The following is a 16,282-nucleotide window of genomic DNA, read 5'->3' on the forward strand; positions in this document are numbered from 1 at the left end:
CATAAAAAGAGAATCGAAAATTATAATATTTCTGTCTCTATCTTCTTATTTCTTCTTTAGACCCAGCTTTATTTGTTATTCAATAGGTTGTCTACAAGAGATAGAAGATATATAGGTCAAATTAAATGTCTTCTGAAGATGAAAAATTATTCAAAGAGGCGAAAAAATTACCATGGGGAGATCGCTTATTACACAAAATTGGAAAGTTAGAATGATGCAAACAGCGACGTTGCTGCGTTTTGTGATTCCATTACCGATCCTAATGATAATCGTCTTAGACAATTCGGTGAGCCATTCTCTTAGTTCTAGGGCAAGGATATAGATCGATTTCTTAATCAATGTTTAATTATGTGATCTAATTGAATATGTTTATTTATAATGTGGGTTGTTCATTGGTTAATTGACCAGATATTTGATTTTTCTGAATTGAATTTTTCTTTTTTTACCGTTCATAGATATCTCATTCTATTCTTTGATTAGGTCCCTTATTTAGGAAGATAGTTGTGGATTCAAATGCTCTTGTTTAATAAATTGTGGGAGTGAGTGATAGATAAAGAGAGAGTAAGAGAGGAGAGCGAGAGAGAAAGAAATTGTAAGAGAATGAGAGAGGGAGGGAAAGAGTGAGAGAGAGAGGGATAGAGTGAGAGAGAGTGAGAGAGAGAATATGAAGATTTTTGGGCAATGCTTGATCATGTCAATTTTTGGGCAAAAAAATATATGCCCCTAAGTCATGTTTATTGAGTAAATCTTTATTCCCATTAGATTTTTCTTTATTCCCCAAAGCCGTGGCCAAAAATATATATTTAGATAATTAAAATATTTTTTTTAAAAAATAATATTGTTGGACAAACAACTGCAGGGGGAGAGAGAGGATGAAGATTAGGGGAGCAATGCTTGATCATGTCAATTTTTGGGCTAAAGAAATATATGCCCCTAAGTCATGTTGATTGACTAAATCTTTATTCCCCGTAGTTTTCTCTTTATTCCCCAAAGCCGCGGCCAAAATGTATATTTAGATAATTAAAACATTTTTTTGGAAAAAAAATAATATTGTTGGACAAACAACTGCATGACGGTAATAAACAATTGTTTTGTTTAACATCAAGAAAAAAAAGGTGAAAACAGTAAATAAAACATGAAACAAGCAAAAAAGAAAGGTCGATGTTTTGGAAATACGAGAAAAGTTTTCAGAAGAAAAGGTGGAAAACCCAAAAAAACATTCACCAAACACACCCTTCAGGTCGTCGGCCGAAGGTGACCGGTGACGGCCGACGATCTCTCTTCTATCTCTCCTCTTCCTTTCTCAATCTTTGTCTCTCTAAGTTACAACGTCTCTTCGCGCAGATCCTTCGTCTGGAAAACAGACAAAGGTCGTATAAAGTTGGAGATATAAAACGAACTTGTGCATGATAAATCATAAATTACTTCAATATCTAATTTATCATTAGATTTGACATTCTATTTATGTGACATTTTTAAAATTTAGGTTATTTCCCTAATAGCCCCCAACTTTGTGACCGGTTATTTCCCTAATAGCCCTACTTTATCAAAAATGCCCAGATGGCTCTTTTTTTCAGATTCCGTTATAACACCGTTAACTAGTCATCATCTCTCTCTCTCCTCCCTCTAATCTCCTCTAATCTCCTCTCTCTGCCACCTCATCTTCTCGCCACCTCATCATCTTCACCGGCGAAGGTCGTCGGCCGACCAATTTTCCGATCGGCGACCTTCAAACATTAAAAAAATGTATTTTTTCTCTCCTCTCTCTAGAATTTTTTTTAACAGACCTAGATCTGGTCTGTTCGTGAAGAACAGACCTTTGTCTGATCGCGATGAATAGACCAGATCTTGGTCTATTCTTAACGAACAGACCTTTCATGGTATGTTCCAAAAAAAAATTTAGAGAGAGAGAGGAGAGAGAAAAAAAAAATTAATGTTTGAAGGTCGCCGGTCGAAAAATTGGCCGGTCGGCGACCTTTGCCGGTGAAGATGATGAGGTGGCGAGAAGATGAGGTGGCAGAGAGAGGAGATGAGATAGAGGAGAGATAGATGATGACTTGTTAACGGTGTTATAACGGAGTATGAAAAAGGGGGCCATCTGGATATTTTTGATAAAGTAAGGGGCTAGGCAGGAAACCGGTCACAAAGTTGGGGGCTATTGGAGAAATAACCCTTCAATTTTTATTATTATTAGTCTGAGTTTAGTAGAGTTTCTCAATCTTATAATCTACAAGAAAAATAATTTCCATCATATCAACACAAAGTACAACTAAAATTTTCCACACATAAAACATGTGAATAATGGTAATGGTTAAAACTTTACCGTGGATGATATTGGCCTTTAACCAATAGACAAATCGGAACATATTTAAAGAGAGACAACTTTATCAGACACAGCATAGAGAGCCCTCTAACCTTTCTCCCTTGGTCACTGTCCTAGCTAACCTGGACGTGGTATAAAACCAAATGGAAAAGTTAAGCCGTTTGGGAGCTATTGAAATTCGCACGTTTCGAAAAAAGGTAGGAACCAAGAACTATAACTTGCATGGAGATCCAAACATTAACCATTTTGGATGAGAAACCAACCTGGATCCTATTTCCTCCAAGAGCCCTACCAATTGAGAAGAGATAAAGCGGAAAACAACAGCTCTCACCGTCTCAAGGAAATAGTTAGGCCGTCTTTTATGTCTTTTTTATACCCAAAAACGAATCGACTTAATATCATGAATATCCTTCACCCATTATCTCCTCAAGTACGCAGGTTTATCTATGCAGTCATTATTTTCTTTCTTATTTTATGTTAGTTTCTTTCTTGTACCCCTTTTCTTGATCCAGCCTTTAAAATCTTCGCTTCGGTTGTGATACTTTTCCCTCATTTCACTCCTCACTCTGTTCATTCCGTCGACAGCCTACAAAACCCTAGTACATTTTTGCAGAAACTCGACTGCTTCTCTTCGTCTTGGATCTTCTATTCCATTTTTTACATTCTTTGATGAACCCCGAGAACATTTGCATGCATAAGAACTCTAACATGAAGGAGCCTAGTTGAAAAATAATGTTATCAAATTTCATGTTTCATTGCTTAACCAACTTGTTTTACAATCTTTTATCTTTTTGGATGAGTGTGTTAAGGAAATTTATTCATCTGTGGATCAATGTGTCAAAGCCAAAAATTTGTTCGGACATCAGTTTACTGGCCAAATTTGAGTTACTAATAATGGTTTAAAGGATATTTCATTCGGAAAAAATAAACCAAACCTGTTAGGGGGGTTACCGTTACTCGTTCAGGACGTTCAATGGAAATTGTAGCAATGAAGCAAACATAAATTCAAAATAAAATTAAGGACCGAAATCTTTGTGGGTGCTTTTGAGACATTCATAATGATTTGAGAGGGCACAAATTTAAAGAAACACAACAAAACTTTGGATAGACACCAGATTGTTGGGCTTTCAACAAAAAAAAATGGTTGGGGACATGAAATCACTTGATACTGCACCATGTTTTAATGAAATTTGAGGGACACCCTGTCTTTGTGGGTGCTTTTGGTGACATTTAAAATGATTTGTTTGAGAGGAAGATATTCTTTATGAACTAATTGTTTGCGCATAAAGTTCTTCCAAACAAAAAAAAGTTCTTCGAAACAACATTTTTAATGAAATATGAGGGACACAAGTCTTTGTGGGTGTTTTGGAGATTCAAAGTGATTTGAAGAACAAAAATTTTAGGAGAATATAATGAAATTTCTGATATTCTTTAGGGACATTGATTTTTTGCGCTATAAAGTTATTTGAAACTACTTCATTTTCCAAAAACATCTCTCTGTTCTGATGAAGGGGTCTCTCTCTGTTCTGGCGAAGGGGAGAACCTCTTAGCCGAAACTTCGTCCCCTTATCCAGACAAAGAGGGCTCTATTTATGTCAAAGAGAGAGAGAAGATGAAGAGCGGAGAGAGGGGGTGGTGGTAGAAGGAGAGAGAAAAACTAAAAAAAGAATTCAAAGTCTCCAGTAGAAAATCGTCCATGGGTTGAAGAATGAGAAGAAAGAGACGTGGGGAGAGGGAAAGATGAAGTGGAGAAGTGAGAGATTGAAGGGCAAGAAATATGAGGTGGACAAAGTAAAAAAATTGATAATTACAAAAATGTCATAAAGGAAATGAAAAGTTTGACAAAAATGGGATGTCCAATCTAACTTTTTTTTTTTTGACGAAGAATGTCCAATCTAACTTATAAAAACAATTGGAGAATTGTCTGTCACCTATAGGAAACTAATTGGCTAATTGATCACAAAGGGGTTAATTCTATTTTGGCCCCCTAAAGATGACCAACTCACCAAAACGGCCCCCTAAAGATGACCAACTTCCATTTTGGCACCCTTTTTCATATTTCCGTCAGTCAACTTTAACTGTTGACTTGCCTTTTCTTTTTTTTGCCCCTGTCTACCAAATTTTTTCCCTCTCTACCCTAAGTTACTTCTTCTTGTCGGTCGCCAGTCACCGGCTGGCAGCCGACCGGCAACCATCATCTATTAAAAAAATATATATTTTATCCTCTCTCTCTAACTTTTTGTCTCTCCCTTCATCTCATCACCAAAATCCAAGATCCCTCTTTCTCTCTAAAACTTCACTACTTCAGCACTTAAGTCATCAAGATCTTCCCTTTCTAAACGAATGAATCTCGGATTCCCTAATCTCAAATTTGATGATTGATGCTATTTCAAGTCATAATTTCAAGTTATCAATATCTTCCCATTTAGTTTCGGAAATAAAAGAACCCACTGATGTGTGGTGAAGAAATTAAAAAATCCACTATCAATTAGCAATCTAGGGCACTTTCAGTCATGATAGGTAATGGATTCTTTGTTATCATGAAAGTGCCCTAGATTAAACCAAAAAAACACACTGAAAGTGCCCTAAATAGGTAGGTAAGGGCAACTCCAATGTGGGGCTCGGGCTCCCAATTTTGGGAGCCCCTGAATTTTGGGAGCCCCGGGGCTTAGAGCAACTCCAATGTTGGGCTCCCAAATCTAAATTTTGTACATGTGTGGTGTAAGTGTGTGAGGTTTGTGTTTTAATTTTCACCCATTAAATTTTGGCTCTAAAAAATGATTATTTATTTCGATTATTATGTATTTGGTTTTCAATCAATGAAGTGTGTTAAGAAAAAATCAAAGAAATTCTATTTAAAAAAAATAGAATAAAAAATGATTTACATTTAAAAATTACACCAAAAAAATTAAATCAAAAAAAGATTAAACAAAATAATAACAAAAAAAAAAAACAAAAAAAAAATTATAATTGGGGTGGGGGGACCCACCCCAATTCAACTGTTGGGAGTCCCCAACTAGCCGTTGGGGACTCCCAACGGATATAAATTGGGGTTGGGAGCCCGGGAGCATGGGGCTCCCAGCCCCACCGGGAGCCCAGCCCCGGGGCTCCCGGGTTGGAGGGCTGGGGCTGGGGCTCCCAAAATTTGAATTGGGAGCCCCAGCCTCCCCCACATTGGACATGCTCTAAGGTAACTATCCATTACTAATCAACGAAACCATGAATTAATGGCGCCTCCACCTCCAAACTAAATCTAACATGATCTGTCAAAGAAAACTTCCTCAAACAACCACTAACACAACCCACTAATGTTATACTAAATCTAGGGCACTTTCAGTAAGTACAAACTCAAAATGGGGTTTGGATCAGTTTCTTCTTACTCAAAATGGGTATTCTTCTCTGATCTGCTTAAATGGGTGGGTTTTTTACGTCTTCATCTCTCTCTCCCTCTCTTAAACTCTCTGTCTTTCTCTGTCTCTGTCTCTCTCTATCTCTTAAACTCTTTATCCCTCTCTTGAACACTCTTTACCTGATTTAGCCTTGAATCGACTATTAAAAAGTATGGGAAAGATGAAGATCCATCTGAAAACTCATCCTTCCACCAACAACATTCTAGAGAGAGGGAGAGAGGCAAGCTTCTTTCTTATAACTCATCTTCATCAGACTCATTAGATGAATACCCTTCATTCAAATGCTTCGTTGTTTCCAATCTAAAGGAAAAGAAGAAGAGCAGAAGAAGAATTTTTTATTTTATTTTCATTTTTTTTATTATGATGGTCGACGACTGGTGACCTACCGACCTCAGGCGACAACGTCCGAAAACAAGAAAGTGACGAAGGATAGAGAGAGGAAAAAGTTTTGTAGACAGTGGCAAAAAAAGAAATGGTAAGTCAGCAGTTAAAGTTGACTGACGCAAATATGAAAAAGGGGGCCAAAATGAAGCTGGTCATCTTTAGGGGGCCATTTTGGTGAGTTGGTCATCTTTAGTGGGCCAAAATGGAATTAACCCAAATGAAATTACACAAAATATATCTACTAACTGACTTTGACCAACAAGATTGAACTAAGGGGTAATTTCTAGAAAGGTCAAAATAATATTGGAAATGAGTAGAAAAGCACAAAACATTTGAAAATTATTATATAGGTCAAAAAGTGTGCAAATACTAAAATACCCTTTTTGTCATTTTGTGTAACTAAATTCATTTATTTTTCTTTAAACTTTAAATCGATATAACTTTTGTTTGAGATGTCGGATTTCTATAAAAATTATATATTTAGAAATGGTTTTTCATTAGCTTTCTAACAAGATCCACTTTCAATACTTTTTTTCAAAAAAAAAATCCAGAAAAAAACGGCGTTTTTCTCTTTACGTTTTTCTGCAAACGTGTTTGCAACGATCCGTTATGCAAACGTGTTTGCAACGATCCGTTCTACAAACGTGTTTGCAACGATCCGTTCTGCAAACGTGTTTGCAACGATCCGTTCTGCAAACGTGTTTCCCAGAAAAAAAAAACGGCTTTTTTTTCCCTTTACGTTTTTCTGCAAACACGTGCTTGCAACAACATGTTTTGCAAACAAGTGTTTGCGAACAGGTTCTGCAAACATGTGTTTGCAACAATCTATTCTGCAAACATGTGTTTGCAACAATCTATTTTGCAAATAGATGTTTGCAAACAAGTTCTGCAAACATGTGTTTGCAACAATCTGTTTTGCAAACATGTGTTTGCATAATGTAAACTGCAAACATGTCGTTACAAGGCATTGCTATATCAAGACGATGTGATAAGCCCGATAACTGTTGAATCAAGTTTAGTATAGGCCATTGTTGTAAGCCTAACTCATATTTTGAAGCAAAGCCAATATGAACTACTTTAAAAGTAATGAAACAAGTCAACAAGACCACTTTACAGGAAGCAGATCAAAGTAACTATACTTTCTCATAATCTAAGTGTCATTTCAAACAAAGCAAGTGTCATTTGAAGCAGAAAACATGTCAATAGAGTAGGTAGAGATAAGCAAGCACTACTGAAAAAACACAAACTACAACTAGCAGTAGAGAGTATAAAAGTGATATTGTTGAAAAGATCCCCAGACTAGGCCACACATCAAACAAAGCCATGACGTGATAATAGAAAAAGCGTAATAAATTTGGATTTTGTAGTATGAATGTTTGATCTGTTTAAGTACATATACTGAGCATAAGGAATCAATGCCACTCTTAACATATGTCATTTTAGGGTCATATGTTCTTATGTTGAGAAGCGAAATATTTAAAGCTCAAACTTCACAAACAAATACATACTATGAACATCGTGCACAAAAGTTTCGAAAGGGAAATCAAATTCAGGCTTTAGCTTGAGATTGGTACTGGGAAGTGAAGTTAAGCACTTTAGTGTGAGTATGTAAAGTTCCTAAGTGCAACCTAAACATATCCGATGCAATAGGTGAATTCCAGAGAAAGAAAAAACATACATAAACTCAAAACTAGAGAAAGAACCCATGAAAGTGGTGAGTCGTGTACAAGCAAGTAAACTTGACATGATAATGGGGAAATAAATACAAGAAAGATGAAACTGAAAGAACTACACAGACAAATTAGAGATTTCGACTAGTAATCAGACCGCTCTGGTTTCAAATAGAAAAATAATATATGATAGGTACCTTTAGCTACATCTAGGGAGAAAACGAATATAGAGCAGAGCTTATTTTCCATTAAAACTAACAAACTGATCAACATAAGCATTTAGTCCTAAACAACATAAAGATGGCTTACACTATTATCGACACGCCTCAAACACACAATGTCCAACCTAACCCCAAGCAGTTCAACTTTACACGGTCTCACCTGCACCGTCACAAGAATCACAACCAATATCTTATTATAACTCCATTACCCATAATCATGAAAACTTCAATTTGACCATAAAGGAGAAAAACAGTACCTGTACTTGAAGACTTGATGAAGCTGTGGAGAGAAAGAAGGGGTAGGATCCAATGCCTAAATTCAGTCCTTATGACCCAAATTCCTATTAGAAGATCAAGCCCGAGTTGTAGGATCAAAACCTCAAAGGCTTCACAAATTTAACACTAGCATCACAAAGCCAAAACTTCAAAGATACCTTTTGAATACAAACTACAGCATACGATCATATGATGTTAAAACTCCAAAAGTACCATGTTTATACAAAAATGAGCTAAACCCAAAATTAACGTCGACTAAAGTTTACAGACATAAAGTTTACATCATGTAAACCTAAATCACTAACCTAAAGCATTTATCGACCAAAATGGAGCCAAATTCTACACTAACCTCGTGAAAGATCTAATCAAACCCTAAAACAACCTAGATAAACATAGTTCAGATACAAAAAGTTAACGTCATTGCGGATCAAACGAAGACAGAATCACAAAAGTGGAGATCGTACAAAAATGAAATAAATTGAGTCAAAATTAAGTGTTTAATGCAACCAGAAATTACTAAAAAACGAAGCTACAAGGAAAATGAAGGAACGATCCTCACCTATCAACTACGGATACTGATTTGTTTATCATCTCTTTCACGAAAAAACACCAGAGAAACTTCAAGTTTTGTATTTGTTTATCATCCCAAATACAAATGCTTTAAACCCATAACAATGAAGCGAACGCAATTAAAATTTCACTTAACCAAGTTCTGGATGACCTTAAAATGGGAAAGGAGGAGATTAATCTTTCCCAAATGCTACTTCTTCATAGGCCTAGACACCAAGAACCCAACCTCATTACCTACCTGAACGATTCTTTCCTGCCCTTGAATTCAAGCATTTCCATATAATTTTTTTTTTTTAATGGCTTCAATTTATTCTTCTTCATGAGCAACAGAATCCACCCAATTCAATTAATTCGATCCTCAAATGACAGCAAAAGAAAATGCATGTAACCATTACCAGAGAACAAGAAACCTAATTACCCATTTCCCCAATTAGGAAAGAATTAAACCCCACAAAAACAAAGCAAAATCACTATCTATTATTAAATTGAAGAAAACCCCATAAATGTCAATGAAGAAATCTAAATACCTGCAACAGTAACAGGTGAATCGTCGTCTTTTGATCTAACTTGATTATTAGTCTTAGAAACCAAGTTTTCTTGTACCCTTTGACAGAGTAAACAAGCCATCTGAACAACTCTAACAGCAACTCTCGTCCTCCATTACTGACGAACAAGGTTTTCATACAATGATAACGATGTCGGAAGAAATCTAAGAAGAAGAAGAAACTATGACGAACTAAACTTGTTAGAGAGAGAGAGAGAGAGAGAGAAATGAATCAGAACACATGAAAAAGCCGAGGAGATTTCGAAGAAGAAGAAGATTCGGAGAAGAAGCACCGAAGAAGAAGATTCGGAGAAGAAGAAGATTCCAAGAAGAAGAAATTTTTGGTTTGTTAGAGAGAAAAGTGAGTTTTGATATGCAAGGGTATTTCAGGAACTAAAATATTTTAAAAAAACCTGAATAATAATTATCAATATTATTTTAAACCTAACTTTTACTTAGACCTAATATTTTGATAGAAAATGGCTAATAGTAATAGATTGAGGCTTTTTTAGCTATTTTAAAAAAATTTAGTACCTAAATAGCCATTTTCTCTTGAACTAAACAAATACAATATAATTAGGTTGTACAATTGTATTTTTCTCGTGAGTAGTACCAAGAGGTTTTATAAATTTGTTAAATCAACTATTTACAGTAAAAATGGTATAAAAGCAAGTATTTCTTGGTGCACTTATCACTTATAGCATGAATCCAAACAACCATGTAATTCTTTTTCACCTGCAAAGAATCAACAGAAGTAGTTACAAATTTGATTGATTTGTTTTGTTCGATTAATGTAGAGAACATAAAAATAAAGAATGTATGTAGTAGAACAATCCTAATTTTTGTATGTGCCTCAAGAACATTGTTTTCTATTTCTGGGATAATAAAAATAACTCAGTCTTTTTGACACTTTCCCCAATATGTAGCAAAATTGAGAGTACCTACAAAAATTCCCCATACAATATTCATAACAAAAAAAAAGGATGATAGAAGAAAGATATATAAATAACATACTTTAATCTTTTGGAGTGTCAATATTGGAGCATATGAAAGAAGCGCAATGGGTCCAACAAGGATGATTAGTAAAAACATACTTGCCTCCCTCGGGGGCGTGTTTGAGGGGGTGCCACCGGTGCAGTCGCACCGGGCCCCCTCAAACTACAAAATTTTTATTTTGTCCGAATGCCCTAAACTACGAACCAAGTCTAATAATAGCTAGACAATGTAAAATAATTCAGAAAAAAATGTGTAGCTTAATTGGTAAACAAATTACAAAATAGGCATGGAGTCACAAGTTAAAAACTCAAAAGGTCTTCTTTTTTGTTTATTTTCTCGATTCTTTGTTATCTTGAACCATTAGGAGTAACAACAACAACTATTACAAATAGATAATCAAATAGATTTAGTTTTGTTTTGTTCCAATAGATTTAGGTTAGTTTGTATAGTTAAAGACTAATTGTGAAGTGTAATACTTGTTGTTTCATTCATTGAATAAGTTTACTTCGATGCTTGTGGTTCTTGCTTAAATAAATTTTTTCGGAACAAAAAATACACAACTTAGATTCATGTGAAGAAAGAAAAAAATTTCTAACTTAGTCCATTTTGATTTTTGCTAAATGTATTACATTTGAAATAGAAATTTACGCTTTAATGTTGTTGGAAGAAAGGGTCCCTAATTTTTTTTCACACCAGACCCCCGAATTCTTAGTCACGCCACTGGCCTCCCTTATCATATATGTCGTCTAAAGATATAAAAACTCAAGCACTTATCTGTACAAAAGTCCGAACATATATTTGGTCCCGGGTGGAATTCACATTTAAAGATACATTTTGTATAACACCATAAACCTGCTTTAGCTTCATCTGTCAATACCCCAAAAACTATAACTGTTATCATCAGCACGGCCAACATGAATTTCTTGTTCTTCATCATACTAGTCCTAAAATGACAGTCCACAAACACTCTCCTTAGATTTCTTTTTGTGATTTTGAGTTTTGATTGAAAAATAAAGCAAAGTGAGGAGTCAATTTATAGGGATTTCAAGTGTGTAATGCTAAATGAGATTTTGGAAAAATGACGGTTTTATGATAAAAGATGAAATCATTATGACATCATCTATTATATAAAACAGAATGAAGAGTGATGACGAGGACAAACTTTTTGACAAACCAAAGACAAACCCAGAGATAAATCTGGTCGTCCATCTCAAATCTAATCATTAAAAAATCTATACGTTAAAAAATAACTTCAAATCTAACCGTTAAAAAAGTAACCGTTCAATCTCACCGTCAAAATATCCCGTGCAAATAGACAAACCCACATATAAATCTGACCGTCCATATCAAATCTAACAGTTTAAAAATCTAAACATTAAAAATACTAAGATATCCGGTAACTGATATCGGGGGAAATTATTTCTGAAATCAATTCTCTTCAGCACCCAATCTTCCAATTCCTATCCCACGATCTTCCATTTCCTAACCTAAAATTTTCGTAACTCCAAAATTAAATACTTCTAACGCCAGAAATAATGGTCAATCCCATCATTTTATCATTGAAATCCACTATAAAACTGTGGAAACCTAAGTATTTGATCATCATTCAGGAGTTTTCTCTTCTTAGGGTGAGTTGTAATGAGTTTTCTTCTTAGTTTTCTGGTTGTGTAGTTTTCTCAACTTCTTAGTTTTCTGAATTGATTCTTTTTTTTTTATGGTGCAGAGATAAGGTGGTGATTTCTGAGTTCGGCGTCTCACTGATCATCCAATCGGTAAGTTTCTTTGATTTCTGAGTTCTGTTATTAGTTGTTTCACATTTGATATATTGATGAAAATGGTAGTTGCACACAACCTATTTGATATAAATCCTGGAAGGATTATACCCAACTTTTCAGAGAATTCATTAGTGTTAGACTGTTCAGAGAATTCATTAGTGTAAGATGCTCAAATTCAGTAGTGGTAGATGCTATAATCCTAATCCCTTACTTGTGACTTGTGAGTATGTTAATACAGTATAATAGTAGTGTTAGATGCTCAAATTCAGTAGTGGTAGATGCTACAATCCTAATCCCTTACTTGTGACTTGTGAGTATGTTAATATAACATATGCTAGAATCCTAATCCCTTACTTATTGTACGTTTGAAATAACATATTCTATGTATAACATATTCAGTAGGGGATGATGGTCTCATTAGATAAGTTTCCTTAGATTGGAATATGACTTAATGCACGTTCGAAACAAAACCGACTCATATTAGTGTCCCTTTCTAATAAGGTTGCCAGCTTCATTACTGCTCCAGGAAATGTAATATATAAATACCAATTTCAAACTATTAAGACTCTTGTCGGCATTGTTTGATAAAAGACTTCAATCAATCTTACTGCTCTGCATCCACTTTCTCTATCTTTTTAGTACTAGATCTACTGTCTTTTTGTAAAAGCAATTTTAACATATAAAACTCCGAATGGGTCACCTCTTGGCTTGTATATTGAGTAAAACACTTCAAATAATGGGTGTCTGTTTTGTAATAGCAATTTTAACCAATGAAACTCCGAATGGGTCGTTTTGCCACTTGACTATTTACAGCTGAAATCTACTTCTTATGTACATTTTTGGAGTAGTTGGCTTCAGGTAAAATGATGCATTTCCTATACCTATTTGTGTAATAATTAAACATGACCATCACGAAAAGCAAATATCTCCATCATTCTTAAGTTGTAGTTGACTCTCTAAGACATGAAACACTGTAGACATCATGCACAGATTTGCCTATGAATTTTTTTCAATCTGTCCCAACTCCTAACAAGCTTTAGATGTTCCACCATAGGATTTATGCTGTTTTTCTGTGTTCAGTTGGATTCCAGAGATGCATACAACATATATAGTCATAAATTGTGGTGCTCACTTTAAAAGGGCACCTAAAGATAATTAATATTTTCGGAGCTCAGTTTTTTCATGTCCCAAAACATGCAGTCGTATATATTATATAAGATAGTTATTAAAAAGAATATTTTCCAATCAATATCCTGCTCATTTTCAAATTTGAAGTTTTTTTTTTTTGTTAAAGGGAATACATTAACATAAACGAGTCTATTACAGTAAGTTAAAAAGAAAAATACAAATACAGTAAGAAAAGTAGTACAACAAAATATCAGAACTGAAGAGGTGCACTGTATAACTTCGGTTTGTCGAGCAGTCTTCATTCTGTGGCTTGCAAGGCTGACAGCTCTTCTTGAGTAAGATGCAATATTTAGTCTTGATAGTCCGTCTGGTAGCTATAAAGATGAATCTCGTATCTAACCTCTTGTAACACTTTAGATGGATTAAACATTCACCCAAAGTTTCCGAAAGAAACAAGGGTGTCTGCAAGCTGGAATCATAGGATGATTCCGGGGTATCCCGCCAGTATTCTCCATATACAGAGACCATATCCGATCGAATTCTACAATGTAGAAATAGTTCAGACACCTGGGAAATGGGATCGCCGTCATAGCCCGAGTATGAATACCCTGCTAATCCGACAAAGGATCGCAATAAAATTGCGAAAAGGGGTGGAAGTGAACATGTTACAGAGATTGGAATCAGAATTGAATCTATAATATTACCAAAGACACATGTACTCGACAAAAAGTGAGCTGGAAGATAAGAAACCTCAACTGCAAGACGATGATGGCGATTAAAATACAAAGTTGAGTACAAACCGGGATCGAAGGGAAAGTATAGATAAATGCTTATAATTATTGGTCTGATAGAATTGAAAGTTAAATCTATTTGATCCACATATACAGAAGTAGTCGACAAAAAAAGATATGGAAGATAAGCAACCAAAACTTTATGGCGAAGATGGAAAGTTATTTTCGGAGTATAGTGACGTCCGGGGTCGAATGGAAATGTGAGATGGATTCTATTTGTTACTCGACTGATCCAGAGGCCAAATTGGCCAGCTACTGTGCGATTAGTGTACCTAAATTGATTATCGTTAAATATGAGTGAAACTAACATGGAAACTTGATCAAAACCTTCGCAAATAGAACGACAAGGTGAAAACACTATATAACGAAGAATCAAGGTGTGAACGAAATATGCATAGAGGTTCAACGTGAGGTTCAAGATGCTCAGAGAAATCCAAAGGAGTAAAATAAGGACTAATAAACCCATAAACTCCAACTAATATAGTAAGTATTAGCCGAAGGTTCTAAGATGACTTCCCTGATAGATGATTCCGACCGTTTGAGGGTTTCCTTCGATAGTGGTGAAGCCTCCGAGAAGTAGTTACTCCCCCCGTTCCATTGAAGAAAATACTTGTTGCGTGTATTCACCTCAGTGCTAGTTGCTAATTTCCGATGACTGAAATGGAAAAATTAACTTACACAGAAGGGGAGATCATCATTGAATGCATCCCCAATCCATCCCGAAGAAACTAAGGATCGGTGAAAACCTAGATCTAACTGATATCTAAACTGGTTGATTGAAATTGGGAGAGAAACTTCACATATGAAGTGGTTGCTATGGTGGTACTCTTAAAGTTCGTTTTTGTTGAAAGAGTTTGTGATTTGGCTGATAGAGGTGGTTTATTGTGAGTGATGAGAATTATAAAATTAGGGTTTACTCTTGGCTACCAAGTCGGGTATTTGGGAGAGGATACTAGTGGCAAGGTGGTGATTATTCTATTGTGAACTTATGTAGGTAGATTGGATGAGAAAAAGTAATTGCATGTGGGATTGGGGTGATAGATTAGGTGGATTTTGATTGTTCTTGGAGTAGTTTAGGGTTTGTTTTGGGAAAAAAGAGGGAAGAAAGGGGACTTTCTCTCTCTTCAAAAAACCCTCACCCTAGTTGGCAAGTTACATATTTTTCAAAATTGAAGTTGAATCATAGATTTTATATAGTTTTGTTGCTTTAGTTTTTTCATGTCCCAAAACATCCATAGTTTTGTTGCTTTAGATGTTATATAGCATTTGTTTTAGTTTAATGATTAGAAACTATGGATGTTATATTGTATTTTTGAAAAATAATAGATGTTATATAGTTTTGGGAAATAAGTCAATGACTTCTCTTTACTAGCTAATTTGAGAAAAAAATTATTTTAGTAGTTTATTTTGAACTACAATGTTCATTCAAACTTCGAAAAAAAAAATCAACTACAATGGGTTCCTATGTTTCTTTCATTCATCGGTTTATATTGTTGTTTTGTATGAAGTTTTCTTCTTTAGCGAATTACAAAGCAGGTTTGTTTCTTCTGAGTAAATATCTCTAAATCAGTTCTTGCCACTAAATTTCACAAGTTTTTAAACTGAATTTTTTTAGGGATTAATCAATTTGGCTTTATTTAATTTTTACTGGACCAAAAGGGGTTTTTGTTTTTGTCTTCCGATGCAGAGAAGCTAAATCAATTGCAAAGAAGAAGAACAAATCAAGCACAACTTATGTTCTCCAACTTCCGTCGATTTAATATTTAAACACCTCAGAAGAAGCAGGTTGATGTTTCGGCTTAAAGTAATGTACATTTTTTTACCTACGTTATCTTCTCAAGTTCCAATTTCTTTGTCCTTAAATTTTTATAGAATTTAAAACCAGTTGAAAAATTAAATTCGAAGAAGTTAATAATGATTTTGTTACAAATTTTGTAATTTTATATTTTTCATATTGTATAATGACAGTAAGCAAATCTAATTTAGTTTTGAAGTTTTACATCCTCAAATATTCGGTTTGGTTTGTTTTAGTAAACAGAAGATCCATAATTGTAATAACAAAATGTCTATCCACACAAAGGTCTTTTGACAACAGTAGGACGCATACAACGCTCAATTGAAGCGTCCGTGCCGGAGGCACGGGTTATACCTAGTGATGATAAAAATGAAATCATCCTGACATCAGTTATGCTTT

The 16,282-nt window shown here is 34.9% G+C and overlaps 2 long non-coding RNA genes across 3 annotated transcripts; one reads left to right on the forward strand and one right to left on the reverse strand.

Annotated features, from left to right (window-relative positions):
• Positions 1-6,328: 6,328 nt before the first annotated feature.
• Positions 6,329-9,648, reverse strand: LOC147567492 (uncharacterized). Of its 2 annotated transcripts, none has more exons than XR_015237727.1 (3): positions 9,382-9,648; positions 8,266-8,349; positions 6,329-8,168 (listed from the first exon to the last, which is right to left on the reverse strand). It is a non-coding gene; the product is annotated as an uncharacterized LOC147567492 (long non-coding RNA). The 2 variants fall into 2 exon arrangements; XR_015237728.1 differs by lacking the exon at positions 9,382-9,648 and adding an exon at positions 8,844-9,371.
• A 2,169-nt stretch (positions 9,649-11,817) lies between these two features.
• LOC147567493 (uncharacterized) lies at positions 11,818-16,054 on the forward strand. The gene is made up of 3 exons (XR_015230777.1): positions 11,818-12,022; positions 12,118-12,166; positions 15,776-16,054. It is a non-coding gene; the product is annotated as an uncharacterized LOC147567493 (long non-coding RNA).
• Positions 16,055-16,282: the final 228 nt, after the last annotated feature.

The sequence above is a fragment of the Eschscholzia californica genome, unplaced genomic scaffold (genome assembly GCF_041429995.1).
Source record: "Eschscholzia californica isolate CP2 unplaced genomic scaffold, dmEscCali1.0.p SCAF_1, whole genome shotgun sequence".
NCBI lineage: Eukaryota > Viridiplantae > Streptophyta > Magnoliopsida > Ranunculales > Papaveraceae > Eschscholzia > Eschscholzia californica.